The sequence below is a fragment of the Pelophylax lessonae genome, assembly GCF_965119305.1.
Source record: "Pelophylax lessonae genome assembly, chromosome: 6".
Classification (NCBI taxonomy): Eukaryota; Metazoa; Chordata; class Amphibia; order Anura; family Ranidae; genus Pelophylax; species Pelophylax lessonae.
In genome coordinates this window covers 137,274,799-137,288,937 of record NC_138773.1, presented here as the reverse complement: position 1 = coordinate 137,288,937, position 14,139 = coordinate 137,274,799, and the positions used below count along the sequence as shown (strand labels likewise).

At 45.3% G+C, this 14,139-nt stretch overlaps 1 protein-coding gene across 1 annotated transcript in view; it reads right to left on the bottom strand.

Annotated features, from left to right (window-relative positions):
* Positions 1-14,139, bottom strand: part of TNFRSF17 (TNF receptor superfamily member 17) — a 483,832-nt gene that overhangs the window by 78,214 nt on the left and 391,479 nt on the right. The gene's annotated exons all lie outside the window — the stretch shown is intronic.

Below are 14,139 nucleotides of genomic sequence, written 5' to 3'. Positions count from 1 at the left end.
CCATCTGTGGGGCATCCTCAAACGGAAGTTTGAGGAGCGCAAGGTCTCTAACATCCACCAGCTTTGTGATGTCGTCATGCAGGAGTGGAGGAGGACTCCAGTGGCAACCTATGAAGCTCTGGTGAACTCTATGCCCAAGAGGATTAAGGCAGTGCTGGAAAATAATGGTGGCCACACAAATATTGACACTTTGGGGCCAATTCTGACATTTTGATTTAGGGGTGTACTCACTTTTGTTGCCAGCGGTTTAGACATTAACGGCTGTGTGTTGAGTTATTTTGAGGGGACAGCAAATGTACACTGTTATACAAGCTTTACACTCAGTACTTTATATTTGTTATGACACCCTGGGTATGAGAGGGGTTAAAGTCATTTAGGACATCCCATTCCCGAACACAAAGGCAGCTACCGAACACTCCAGTCAGCCGAACAAGAAACCCATACGAATAATCCCCCCCCCCCCCCCCCAAGTACAAGGCAAGGCTCTGTATTGAGGTTCAAGCAGGAATCAGACTCTTTATTGAAACACATACAGACTCTTTATATACACCTGAGAGTACTGCAGTCATCACAGGATAATGACCCAAATCCACCCCCCACCATCACCCAATCGTTACATAACGAGCCCCCAATACACATTACTCTGAGTGTCAATACATCCCTTAGCAGACAACAGGTAAGTTCATTAGCACACTTAACAATAGGTGAATGGAAAGCCACCTCAAACAAGATTATCACAATTTACTTATCCAGACAAAAGCAACATCGTTAAGCAATAGACAGTCAGTCTCTTACACTGAACTTACTGCCATGCACATATTAGGAGTTATACTTCTTGGTCATAGACCAGTGTACAAGGGATAAAATCTTCATACTTCTCAAGAGACATTGTTAATGAATATCACTGTTCCATTTGAAGTAATGCAACCATATTCTCAGTGTTCACTATTTCCTTGGTCACCATGCACCCAAAGTGACTCCCGTCACATATGGCTCCCTCCTTGTGGGACACTCCGGCAGACCTGGCTTGAGCCTTCTCTGGTCAACTTGGGGATGTCCGGAACTAGGCAGCCAGAGTGACGTCTGTTTGCCGGGACAACCCATCAGCATTGCCCTTTTGCTTACCGGGTCGGTAGCTGATGGTGAAGTTGTAAGGTTGCAGGGCTAAGCTCCACTGCAACAACCTGCCATTTTCTCCTGAGACCCGGTTAAACCAGACCAATGGGTTGTGGTCAGTGACTAATGAAAATTCCTGTCCGTACAAATAAGGGTTCAACTTTTTAAGTGCCCAAACCAGGGCCAAACACTCCTTCTCCACTGCTGCATAGCTCACTTTCTGGGGTAATATCTTTCTGCTCAGGTATGCGACAGGGTATTCTCCTCCCTCCTCCCCGACTTGGCTCAGCACAGCCCCCAGTCCAAACATGGAAGCTTCTGTGTGGACAAGGAAACGTTTGTTAGGTACTGGGGCAGCCAAGACAGGGTCATTTACAAGTGCTTGCTTGAGGGCTAGAAACACAGCTTCACAAGCTGGAGACCACAGGACCTGCCTAGGTAAATTCTTTTTCGTCAGGTCAGTCAGGGGTTTGGCGATAGCACTATAATCAGGGACAAAATGTCGGTAGTACACTGCAGTCCCCAAGAAAGCTAATACCTGGGTCTTAGTACAGGGTGTGGGCCAGTTAGCTACTGCCCCTACCTTGGCTGGCTCTGACCTCTGGTTCCCACACCCTACTCGGTGTCCCAGGTACTGCACTTCAGGCATACCTAGATGGCACTTGTCTGGTTTCAAGGTCAGGCCTGCGGCCCGAATCTTGTCCAGAATCACCCCTACGTGAACCAGGTGCTCCTCCCAAGACCCACTGTAGATCGTAATGTCATCCAGGTATGCACATGCAAAATCCTGGAAGCCATCGAGGAGCCTATCCACCATACGTTGGAAGGTAAATTGGTGGAGAAAATATGGACTTTATAGGCACCAGTAACTTTTAAAAAATATATATATTTTATTGATTGACAGTTTAAAACCAAGAAAGTTCCCCAAATTGAGGATGTAACAGAAACATGGTGGCATTTCCCCATCCGGGGGATACCTTGTTGGAACGATTCAGCCTGGATCCCTGTCTTGCCTTATATTCCAACCTCTGTACCAGCGTGACCCATTCTGGTCCACTTAACCATTGGATCTTTTTATGTTTGGCCATAGTACCATTTTGGCAATACAGCTACACCTTTTTGAGGCCTTAAAGATATACTCAGCTACTCCTGGTCCTCTAGGCATCCCTTGGCAACACATTCCAACAAGCCCCCCGTTACAATTTATTTGATTTTTCCATTTTTCATTTACCGGCTTTTGCCTGTTTTGAATTTATACTTGGCTTCACATAGAAAGATATGTACAAGTAGCTCCAGAGGAAGCTTGTCTACTCAAGCGAAACAAGTAGGGCAACCTGGCTACATGAACCGTCTACATATCTAGTGTCGCACGAGTGGAACTCAGGGATGATACAAACAACGTTTAGGTTATCGTCTATGAGACCTACAAGATGTGACGTATACACTTTGTCACCTATTGTTATGCTATATGTAATATTCTTGTATTATTACCATGACCATTATTGCCTATGCTATATATACTTGTTAGGGGAATACTTTTATGTCTCTGTTTATGTTACATCCTCAATTTGGGGAACTTTCTTGGTTTTAAACTGCCAATCAATAAAATATATTTTTTAAAAAAAAGTTACTAGTGCCTATAAAGTCCATATTTTCTCCACCAATTTCTCTTCTATGTAAACTAGGATGTGGCACTTTTTCAAATATCTTTGCATGCCAATTTTACTGCCATTTGGTAGCGCATTCTCAAATTGATCTAATACATTGGAAGGTAGCCGGGGCATTTTTCACCCCGAATAGCATGACAAACTGGTACAGGCCAAACGGGGTAACAAATGCAGACTTGGGGATAGCATCCTCGGCCAGGGGGAATCTGCCAATAGCCTTATACAGGTCTATTGTAGTTAAATAACGTCCCCTGGATATACAATCTAGTAGTTTGTCTACCCTGGGCATCAGGTAGGCATCAGTGGTGGTCTTCTCATTGAGTCGCCTGTAGTCCACGCAGAACTGGGTAGTTCTGTCTTTCTTAGGCACCAGGACTACAGACGAGGCCCAAGGGCTGTCAGATGGCTTAATGACTCTGCACTATGGGGGTCCCCTCCTGCTCTGTCTCTCCCTCCCAGTGTCCTCTAATGAGATTGAGGGGTCCGCGGACCCTTCTCCCATAGAGTAACTCGAAGGGAGAGAACCCAGTAGATTCCTGGGGTACCTCTCTGTACGCAAATAACAGGTGTAGCAGGAATCTCTCCCAGTCTCTGCAATCGTCCAAAAAGGTCCTCAGAATTTGCTTGAGGGTCCTGTTAAAGTGTTCGCAGTGACCGTTAGTCTGGGGGTGGGGTAAGGTGAGCTCAGCAAAGGCTTAATATTGCACACCTTCCACAACTGCTGGGTGAGCACAGCGGTAAACTGGGTTCAATTTTGGACATAGCTACTGCCTCTGGGCATTAGCAGCCATGTGCTGCCAGAGTGCAGACACTTAAATTTAAAAGTGTTAGGGACTGCAGATAAAACAGGGTGCCGTGTCGTGGCTCTGCAGCTTACACATGTGTTTGCAAATGCGTGTCAACTAAACCCCTGTTCTTTATGTATATTGAGACAGGTCTACTTGGTTGGTGGCAGACTGGAGGGTGAGTACATCAGACTGGGGGCTGGCTGGCTTCCATGCACCTCTTTTAATCCTTTTCAATTTGTTTTTTCCGATACAGGGATGGAGACGCTGGGCATACCTGCCGGTGTCTCATTTAAAGTCCCACATAGCCCACTTTGTCTATGTAAGTAGGGATGGAGGCACCTCGCCTACAGGCTGGAGCTTCATCTAAAGTCCCACCGTGCGATTTTCGTGCGTTTTTGGTGGATGCAGTCTAATTTGACCCCAGTTTTTTCATATACAGGGATGGAGACCATAGCATGACCTGCTTGTCTCATGTAAAGTCCCAAATATTTTATGAAATTAGGGATGGAGGCACTGAGCTTTACAGGCAAATTGCCTCATATAAAGTCCCAATCTGTGTTTTACACTGCATCCGCCAAGGGATTGCAGGTGTATGCTTCTCAGGTGGTCGTTTTCAGTTTGTACCATCTTAACCACTTGCCGACCGCCGCACGACTATCTACGGCGGCGGTCAGCCCCTCACAGGCAAAGTGACGTAGGTCTACGTCGCTCGCCTGTGAGGGTTTAGGGAGCGAGCGCGCGCCGCCGGAGGCGCGCTCCCGCTCCCGCGTGGTCACGGACCCCCCCGCGCGTGTGACCGGCGGACCCGATCGCCGCCGGCCACTCTGCGATCGGCGGGGGAGAGGGAGAAAGTCAGGCAGCTTGTGTAAACAAGCTGCCTGTCATTCTCCTCTCTGTATGAGAGATGATCACATGGATCTACTATGTAGATCCATTGATCACTCTGCATACAGTTGAAGCCACAGCCAATCACAGTTAGAATCACGCCCCTAGGGACACACACAGCCCCTCCCTCTCAAATAAAGTTAACCCCTTCACTACCAGTGTATTTTTACAGTAACAGTGCATATATATAGCACTGATTACTGTAGAAATGTCACTGGTAACCCCAAAAGTGTCAAAAATGTCAGTCAAGGGTCCGATCTGTCCGCCGCAATGTCGCAGTACCGCAAAAAAAATCGCAGATCGCCGCCATTACGCGTTAAAAAAAAAAACAACAAAAATGACAAAAATCTTTCCCTTTGTTAGTAAACGCAATAACTTTTGCGCAAACCAATCAAAATACGCTTTTTGCGATTTTTTTTACCAAACATAGGTAGCATAAAACAAATTGGCCGAAAATATTAAAAAATTTTGATTTTTACATTTTTTTTGGGGGGAATTTCATATAAAAAAAAGGGAAAAATATTGCTATTTTTGCAAAATTTACGCTCTTTTTTTGTTTATAGCGCGTGATCAAAAAATCGCACAGGTGATCAAATACCGCCAAAAGAAAGCTCTGTTTGTGGGAAAAAAAGGACGCCAAATTTGTTTAGGTACAGCGTCGCACGACCGCGCAATTGTCCGTTAAAGTCACGCAGTGCCGAATCGCAAAATACCCTCTGGTCGTTTAGCAGCCAAATCCTCCGGGGCTTAAGTGGTTAAGAACATTGCTATTAGAGCATTGAGATACCATACCAGTCGTGGATGGAAGTGGGTTGGGGGAAGTTTGGGCTGCTTCCTCCCACCTGCTTCCTATCCACCCATTAGCAGCCATGTGCTCCCAGAGTGAAGACACTTAAATTTTAAAGTGTTAGGGACTGCAGATAAAACAGGGTGCCGTGTCGTGGCTCTGCAGCTTACACATGCATTTGCAAATGCGTGTCAACTAAACCCCTGTTCTTTATGTATATTGAGACAGGTCTACTTGGTTGGTGGCAGACTGGAGGGTGAGTACATCAGACTGGGGGCTGGCTGGCTTCCATGCACCTCTTTTAATCCTTTTCAATTTGTTTTTTCCGATACAGGGATGGAGACGCTGGGCATACCTGCCGGTGTCTCATTTAAAGTCCCACATAGCCCACATTGCCTCTGGGTAATGGGTGGTGTAGTCCACCACAGTGAGAATATGCTTCTTCCCGGATGGACTAGGCCTGGCCAAGGGACACACAATGTCAACGGCAATGCGGTAAAAGGGCTCCCAAATAATAGGCATGGACATAAGTCTGCCCTTAGGGTGGTCCCCCCCCGCTTACCTATCCTTTGACACGTGTCACACGTTTTGGTTTTGCAGTATTGTCACACATCCTGGTTAAAATTGGGCCTGAAGAAATTCTGTTTAATCCTATGGGCTGTGTGACGGGACACTAGATGTCCTGCTAGTGGTACATCACGCCCCATTCGCAGAATCTCCAGCTGGTATTTCTTAGGCACCACCAGCTGTCGTTTCTGCTAAGGGGCTTTACTTCTCAGGGATGGCTTAGGGATCCTATACAGTCTATCCCCCACCCATTTATAAAGCTCCCCATCTATTCCTCTTTCCTGAGTATCTGCCTTAGCCCTATACTTGTGTAAGGGCAGATCCTCCCGGGTTTCCCTCCCGAATGCCTCTGGGGTATCCCAGCCTAGGGGAGCCTGATCTAAGGTACATGTTGGGGAAGATAGTCTTACCTAGGTCTCAGCAGCGGGCAGGCCGGTTCCAGCAGCATAGGTCTGGGCACGGGTAGTCACTGGGTTGGCTTCAATGGGGCCCAATGGGGCATAAGCAGAAATGAGGGGGGGGGGGGCCACATCAATCCAGAGTAGTACATCCGCTGGCAAATCCTTCATCACCCCCACATTCACGTGTCCGGAACCAACCCCCCAATCCAGGAGAACACGGGCAACGGGTAGCCAGAAAACGGTGCCTGCCGCTACCCTTTCGGCTACAGTGTCTCCTGTGTGTTGGCTCTCTGGGATGAGGTTCTTCTGTAGTCGGGTCATGGTGGCGTCAGTATCACGTAGGCCATTGGCTACTTTTCCATTAACCCAGACAGTCTGCCTGTGTTGGTGTCTGTTGTCCCGATTAGCTTCTTGTACTGGATCAGCCTTGTGCAGGACGTCCCAATGTTCTTCCTCCTCAACGCAGTTGGCCGCAGACATGGGTGTGTGAGGGTTCCCCCCTGCTGGCTTTTTCCAAGACTGGGACCGCCTGGCTGGATTCAACGGACAGTCTGGCTTTTTGTGCCCTAGCTGTTTACACCCGAAACACCTGATGGGTTGTGAGTAGTCCTGGGAATTGAACCTGGGCTGCTGAGAATAAGTGGCCGCTGGAGGTGGTGCTGTAGGGCAGTACGACTTTGGTTGGTAGGCGGCAGCTGGAGGGGGTGCCGCTGATCGATAATCGACCTGAGCTGTTGTCCTGATCACAGGGTTATCCACTTTGCGGGCGTCTGTGTATTCGTCCACCAGGCGAGCTGCTTCAGGCAAGGTTTTCGGTCCCGGACCCACTCTCTGACTTCCGGGGACAGCTTGTCAAAGAAGTGCTCCAGCAGGAACAGCTGCAGCACCTCTTCCCCCGATACTGCTTGCCATGCAGGGGCCCAGTGGGATGCCATGCGGTGTAGGCGGCATGCCCACTCTGTATACGAGTCTCCAGTCTGCTTGCTAGTCTCTCGGAAACGCCTCCGCTATGCCTCCGGTGTGACGGCATACCTGGAAAAAAGTGCTTCTTTTACCAGCCCATAGTTCATAATATACTCATCTGGGATGGCCCTGAATGCTTCACTGTCCCGGCCGGACAATTTCCCAGACAAAATGGTAACCCATTCCTCTATGGGCACCCGGTGTAGGGCACATACCGCTCAAAATCGGCAATGTACTCATCAATCTCCCCTTCTGTTTCGATGAAATTTTTAAAAACAGCAAAATGTACCTTTTTCCTTTCAGTTGGTGCTGCTGTGACTTCTGCTGCTGCAGCAATTCTTTGCTGTAGCCAATTTTCCACCACAGCCGCTATAACTCAGTCTATGATCTCCGCTGTAGGGTTAGGACCATAATGTGCCAGTCTTATGTTAACAGCCTGATCAAAACTTGCCTCTTCGGGTGTCCTGTCTGTTATGTTGGGCCTTTCGATTATGTTGGGTCTTTCAGGTCTATCCGTTTCGACTAGTTCGGAGATAATGTCTCTCTTCTTACTGTTGTTGGCCGGTCGGCCTGGGTTCTCCAGTAAGTCCTTGAGAGTAGAGTGTGCTTCAATTGGCCTGTGTCCTCTTGTAGCTGTCCTTCTGGGCTGTGGGAATTATCCCGCCGCTTGCCACCAATTGTAATGACACCCCGAGTATGAAAGGGGTTTAAGTAGTTTAGGACATCCCATTCCCGCACACAAAGGCAGCTACCGAACACTCCAGTCAGCCGAACAAGAAACCCATACGAATAATCCCCCCCGAGTACTAGACGAGGCTCTGTATTGAGGGTCAAGCACGAATCAGACTCTTTATTTAAAGGCATACAGGCTCTTTATATACACCTGAGAGTACTGTAGTCATCACAGGATAATGACCCAAATCCACCCCCCAACATCACACAATGGTTACATAACGAGCCCCCAATACACATTACTCCGAGTGTCAATACATCCCTTAGCAGACAACAGGTGAGTTCTGTTGGAGATACAACAACTTTAAAGCTTAGCCTATTACAGATTAACTGCAGTTCACAAATAGGACAGTAGATGTCGCTAATGCTTAGTGATATGCTATGCATTCTCTATGATGTGTTGTCATTTCCTGTACACAGTACTGAACTTGTTGGTTATCTCTTCCTGTCTGTGTTTTTCCTCACCATGAGAAGATAATCTGTGTTATGTTCCAATAAAGAAGCCAGTTCCTGTTTACTCCACAATGTCTGATCTGAATGGACTCCGCTGCACCCAGTGATCGCACTCTGCAACAGGTTATGGGCCCAGGATCTGGATAAAGTCTTATGACCAGGTGTGGCCTCGGCAGAACAAAGCCTTGAATGGGAGACAGTGTGACTGATGCGGAGATCGACATAAGGAAGCTTTCCAGTGACATCTCCAATAGACAAGTAAGACTGTTTATATATAAAGGAGGGAAAAATGTCCGGAAACTCAGAACTTAAACTCTCAGTAGCCAAGCTGAACAATGACAATTATCAGCTATGGAAGTTTAAAGTGGAAATGCTATTATCTAGAGATGACTTGTGGGAGGTTACCACTACAGAGAGGCCACAGGACAATAATCAGGACTGGGGCAAGAAAAACAGACAGGCACGGGCCACCATAAGCTTGCTAGTGGAGGATGATCAGCTCATACATATACGCCATGAGGACACAGCGAAAGGCATGTGGGACATACTAAAAAGACTGCATGAAAGATCCAGTTTAAACAGCAAGCTGTTTCTACTGCGGAAACTTTACAGCAGAGAACAGGACATGCAGGCGCATATAAATGCAATGCTGGAAGTGATTGCACAACTCAGATCAATCGGGGAGAATATAACAGACAGCCACGCAGCAGCCATGTTGTTATGCAGTTTGCCCGATACATATACTGCACTGATCAACGCACTGGAGACACGACCTGAGACAGATCTGACGCTAACATTTGTAAAAACCAGGCTCATAGTGGAGTATCAGGGAAGAAAGGAATTAGTGCATAACTCCACAGAAACCGACACCAGAACCGCTCTTAAAGCTACAGACGCAAGGTTACACAGGAAAGAGACCAGAGTGTGTTTCAGATGTCACAAACAGAGACACATAAAGAAAGACTGTACTATATGGAAAGCAGAGCAAAGAAGAGAGCGTCCATCTTATGCTAAACAAAAGGTCAAAGCCATAATCAATGATCCATGGGAAGGAAACCGGAATGCCACATTTAAAGTGACAGGCAACAATAAATGTCAAGGCTGGTGCATCGATTCGGTGACAACCAGTCACATGACGAGTGATAGAAGTTTTTTCACAGAACTTGATCTGAACAACAAAGAAACTATTTATCTTGCAGATGGAAGCAAAATACATGCGGAAGGATATGGGCATGGAACCCTTGTATGTCCTGATGATGCAGGACACAATCTAGCCATACCAGTGAAAGATGTGCTTTATGTTCCTAATCTAGAAGGAGGACTCTTATCTGTGAAGCGTCTGACAGCCAGAGGACTCACTGTAACATTCCAAGGTGACAAGTGTTCAATCCTAAACGGCAACCAGACAGTAGCAAGTGCCAAGCTGGATGATCATCTATATCACCTCGACACAGTGAAGGAAAAGGTGAGACTATGTACACACAAGCACAATGACTGTATACATATATGGCACAGACGTCTAGGTCACAGACACCCAGAATGCTTACAGGAACTACAGAGGAGAAATCTGACAAGGGATCTAACAATATCCCCTTGTCCAGTTACTGTTAAGTGTGAATGTTGCATTAAATCCAAAGCTACAAGAGCAACACTTCCCAAAGTCAGTCAGAAGAGAGCTTCAAGACCACTTGACTTAGTTCACAGTGACGTGTGTGGTCCCCTAAACCCACCTACACCTGGAGGCAAAAAGTACATAGTGACTTTCATAGACGACTATTCAAGATACACAGTCACCTACCTAATGCAACACAAGAGTGAAGTTTTTGACAAATTACAAGACTATATATTAAAGACCAGTAACAAGTTTCAGAGGAAGCCTCTTATATTTCGGAGTGACAATGGAGGTGAATTCACAGGATATAAGATACAAGAGTACTTAAACGAGAATGGAATAGAACATCAAAAGACAGTTCCATATACACCAGAACCAAATGGAGTAGCTGAAAGAAAGAACAGAACTCTGACTGAAATGATCAGATGTATGCTGACAGACTCTAGACTACCACAAAAATACTGGGGTGAAGCAGCTATGACAGCTACATATTTGCAGAACAGACTTCTTTCCAGAACAATAGAGAAATCTCCATATGAACTTTGGCACAATGAGAAGCCAAATGTAAAACACCTAAGAGTTTTTGGATGCAAAGCTTTATCTATATACCAGAAGAAAAACGCACCAAACTCCAAAACAGAGCATTTGAAGGTATCTTCGTTGAATACAGTGACAATGTCAAAGGTTACAGAATCCTTGATCCCAAAACAGACAAGGTTACCATTAGTAACAGCATAACTTTTGTTGAAGATTTCAGAGACAATGTAATGACAACAGTAGAAGCAAGAATAGAAGAGAAAACTGACATTGACCAGCCTATCTCTGTAACTTCTGAACAAACAGTTAAAGTGAGTGCAGACTCTACCAGTACTGAAGAGCAGACACAAGAAGGCTCAGACACAAAACCGAGACGTTCAACAAGAGAAAACAAAGGTAAACCACCTGTACATCTCTCATACAAAGCAAGTACTGCCAGTATCAACGAACCTGCAACCTGGGAAGACATATCTCAGCTTTCAGAACAAGAAGCAAGTAAATGGATAAAGGCTGCTGATGAAGAGATAAAATCCATGCATGATACTAAAACATGGACACTTACAGAACTACCACCCGGAAGGAAAGCCATAGGCTGTAAATGGACTTTTAAAGTGAAATACAATGCAGCTGGCACAATTGAGCGATACAAAACAAGGCTAGTAGCCAAGGGCTATTCTCAAAAATACGGAGAGGACTATGACGAGACATTCGCACCAGTAGTCAAGCACACTACAATACGTACTTTACTGACAGTAGCCGTCACAAGGAAAATGCAAGTGAAACATTTTGATGTGAAAACCGCATTTCTACATGGCGAGCTAACAGAAGCAATTTACATGGAACAGCCGCCAGGGTTCAAAGATGAACAAAGGCCAGACCTAGTTTGCAAACTTCGCAGGAGTATATATGGTCTAAAGCAAGCAGCCAGAACGTGGAATATAAAAATAAATGAAGTGCTTACACATCAAAACTTTCTGAGGAGTAAAGCAGACCCCTGCTTATACACAAAGAAATTGGGAGACAGATGGGTCTATATGCTTATTTATGTGGATGATATCCTGATTTGCTTTGAGCAAGAAGGGGATGAAGCAGGAATACTAGAAAAATTAAATCAGAACTTCAACGCCAAAGATCTTGGCAACATAAAGAATTACCTCGGCATCCAGATCGAGAGAGAGGAGGAGGGCAGCTTTCTTCTGAACCAAAGACACAAAATACAAGAAATAATTGAAACATTTGGAATGGAAGATGCCAAACCAGTAAAGTCTCCTATGGAAACCAACTACCTAAAGGAGATGAATTGCCAAGATAACCCATTACCTACTAATACTCAATACAGGAAGGCAATAGGGAAATTGCAATATCTTACCACTGCTACAAGGCTGGACATTGCAGCAACTGTTGGAATCCTATGCAGAAAGGTTTCAATGGCAAGTCAAAAGGACTGGAATGCTGTAAAGCGAATCATTCGCTATCTTAAAGGGACTTCGCACTACAAGCTAAAGTTACCAGCAAGCGATGAAAGCACCTTAACAGGATATGTGGATGCTGACTGGGCAGGAGACACCAGCGACAGGAAATCTACCAGTGGATACTTATTTTTTCTGTCAGGAGGTGCCATCAGTTGGACTAGTAAAAAGCAACTCTCTGTTTCACTGTCGTCTACTGAAGCAGAATACGTTGCTGCAGCACAGGCAAGTCAAGAAGTTATATGGCTGAGGCAGCTATTAACAGATTTGGGTCAACCACAGTTGGGACCAACAGAAATCTATGAGGACAATCAAGGATGCCTCGCACTTGCGCGCATGGAAGGAGTTAATTCAAGAACCAAGCACATTGATGTGAAGTTCCACTTTCTTAGGGATCTTCAAGAGCAAGGTCTTCTTGAGTTACTTTATTGCCCAATCGAGGATATGACAGCAGATATCCTTACAAAGCCTCTGACCGCTGAAAGACACTCAAGGCTTACAAAGAAGATGGGTTTAATAGACTAAGCCTTAGCTGTTGAGAAGGGGTGTTGGAGATACAACAACTTTAAAGCTTAGCCTATTACAGATTAACTGCAGTTCACAAATAGGACAGTAGATGTCGCTAATGCTTAGTGATATGCTATGCATTCTCTATGATGTGTTGTCATTTCCTGTACACAGTACTGAACTTGTTGGTTATCTCTTCCTGTCTGTGTTTTTCCTCACCATGAGAAGGTAATCTGTGTTATGTTCCAATAAAGAAGCCAGTTCCTGTTTACTCCACAATGTCTGATCTGAATGGACTCCGCTGCACCCAGTGATCGCACTCTGCAACAAGTTCTTTAAGACACTTAACAATAGGTGAATGGAAAGCCACCTCAGAATAGATTATCACAATTTACTTATCCAGACAAAAGCCACATCGTTAAGCAATAGACAGTCAGTCTCTAAGGGTCCTTTCACACGGGCGGTCCGTATGTCTGTTTTTCATCCCATTTTGTTTGCGGATGAAAAACGGACATAATGCATGTCAATGGGATTGCGGATGACCATCCGCTGACGTCCGATTTGCATCCTTTCCTATCAGTTCCATTTTTTGGAACGGAAGAGAACCCTATTTTTCTTCAGTTTAAAAAAACTGAATGGACGCAAAAATGGATGCATGCTTTGGCCAATCACATGATGTCCTCTCTCAGATTCCTTTCTAAATCTCAGGCCAGAGCATTTCTGTGCTCTCTTCCTGTTCATTTAAAGTCCACCTAAGCATGGACTAAGGTGACCCACAATCTCCGGACCAGAACCTAGCCTGTCACAGAGGCTGGAAAAACCTGTGCCGGATTCCGGTTCAGTCTCTTACTACAGAATGTATGCCAGGTGAAATATATACCGATTATCTGGTACCTCACCTCGCATACCGTCACAATATATAGAGAGATCAATGTATGCTCTATACTGAACTGACCGATAGTCAATGGCCTAATATATGTAACCAATTGTCCTATCTATATAAAAAGATATATATATATATATATATATATATATATATATATATATATATATATATATATATATATAATATAGAGAGAGAGAGAGATCAATGTATGCTCTATACTGAACTGACCGATAGTCAATGGCCTAATATATGTAATCAATTGTCCTATATATATATATATATATAGAGAGAGAGAGAGAGAGAGAGAGAGATAGATCAATGTATGCTCTGTACTGAACTGACCGATAGTCAATGCTGTGCGAGCAGCCTTTATATAGTGTGGGGCGTGTACTTAACCCCTGAGCAATGATTGGCTAAAGGCAGCCTGCCTTTGTCCAATTATGGCAGAGATGATTTGATTGACCAAAGCATGGAGGTTAGGGTGCATGCTTTGGCCAATCACATAATGCACTGCACACACAGTGCATTATGGATGCAGGCGCTCAAATTTCCTGTGAAGAAGCACATTCCACTCAAACTCGAAGCTCATCACTACCTATCAACTGCTTTAGACCCAGTCATCCGAGGCTCACCGGGATGTGTACGAGCTGTGGCCAACTGCGCTGTATTGTTACAGAAGGTAGGTGACATAATTTTGGACTCCCCATTGACACTCTATACTCCTCATTCGGTACTGGAGATTTTAAATCAGGTCCAAACAAGACACCTC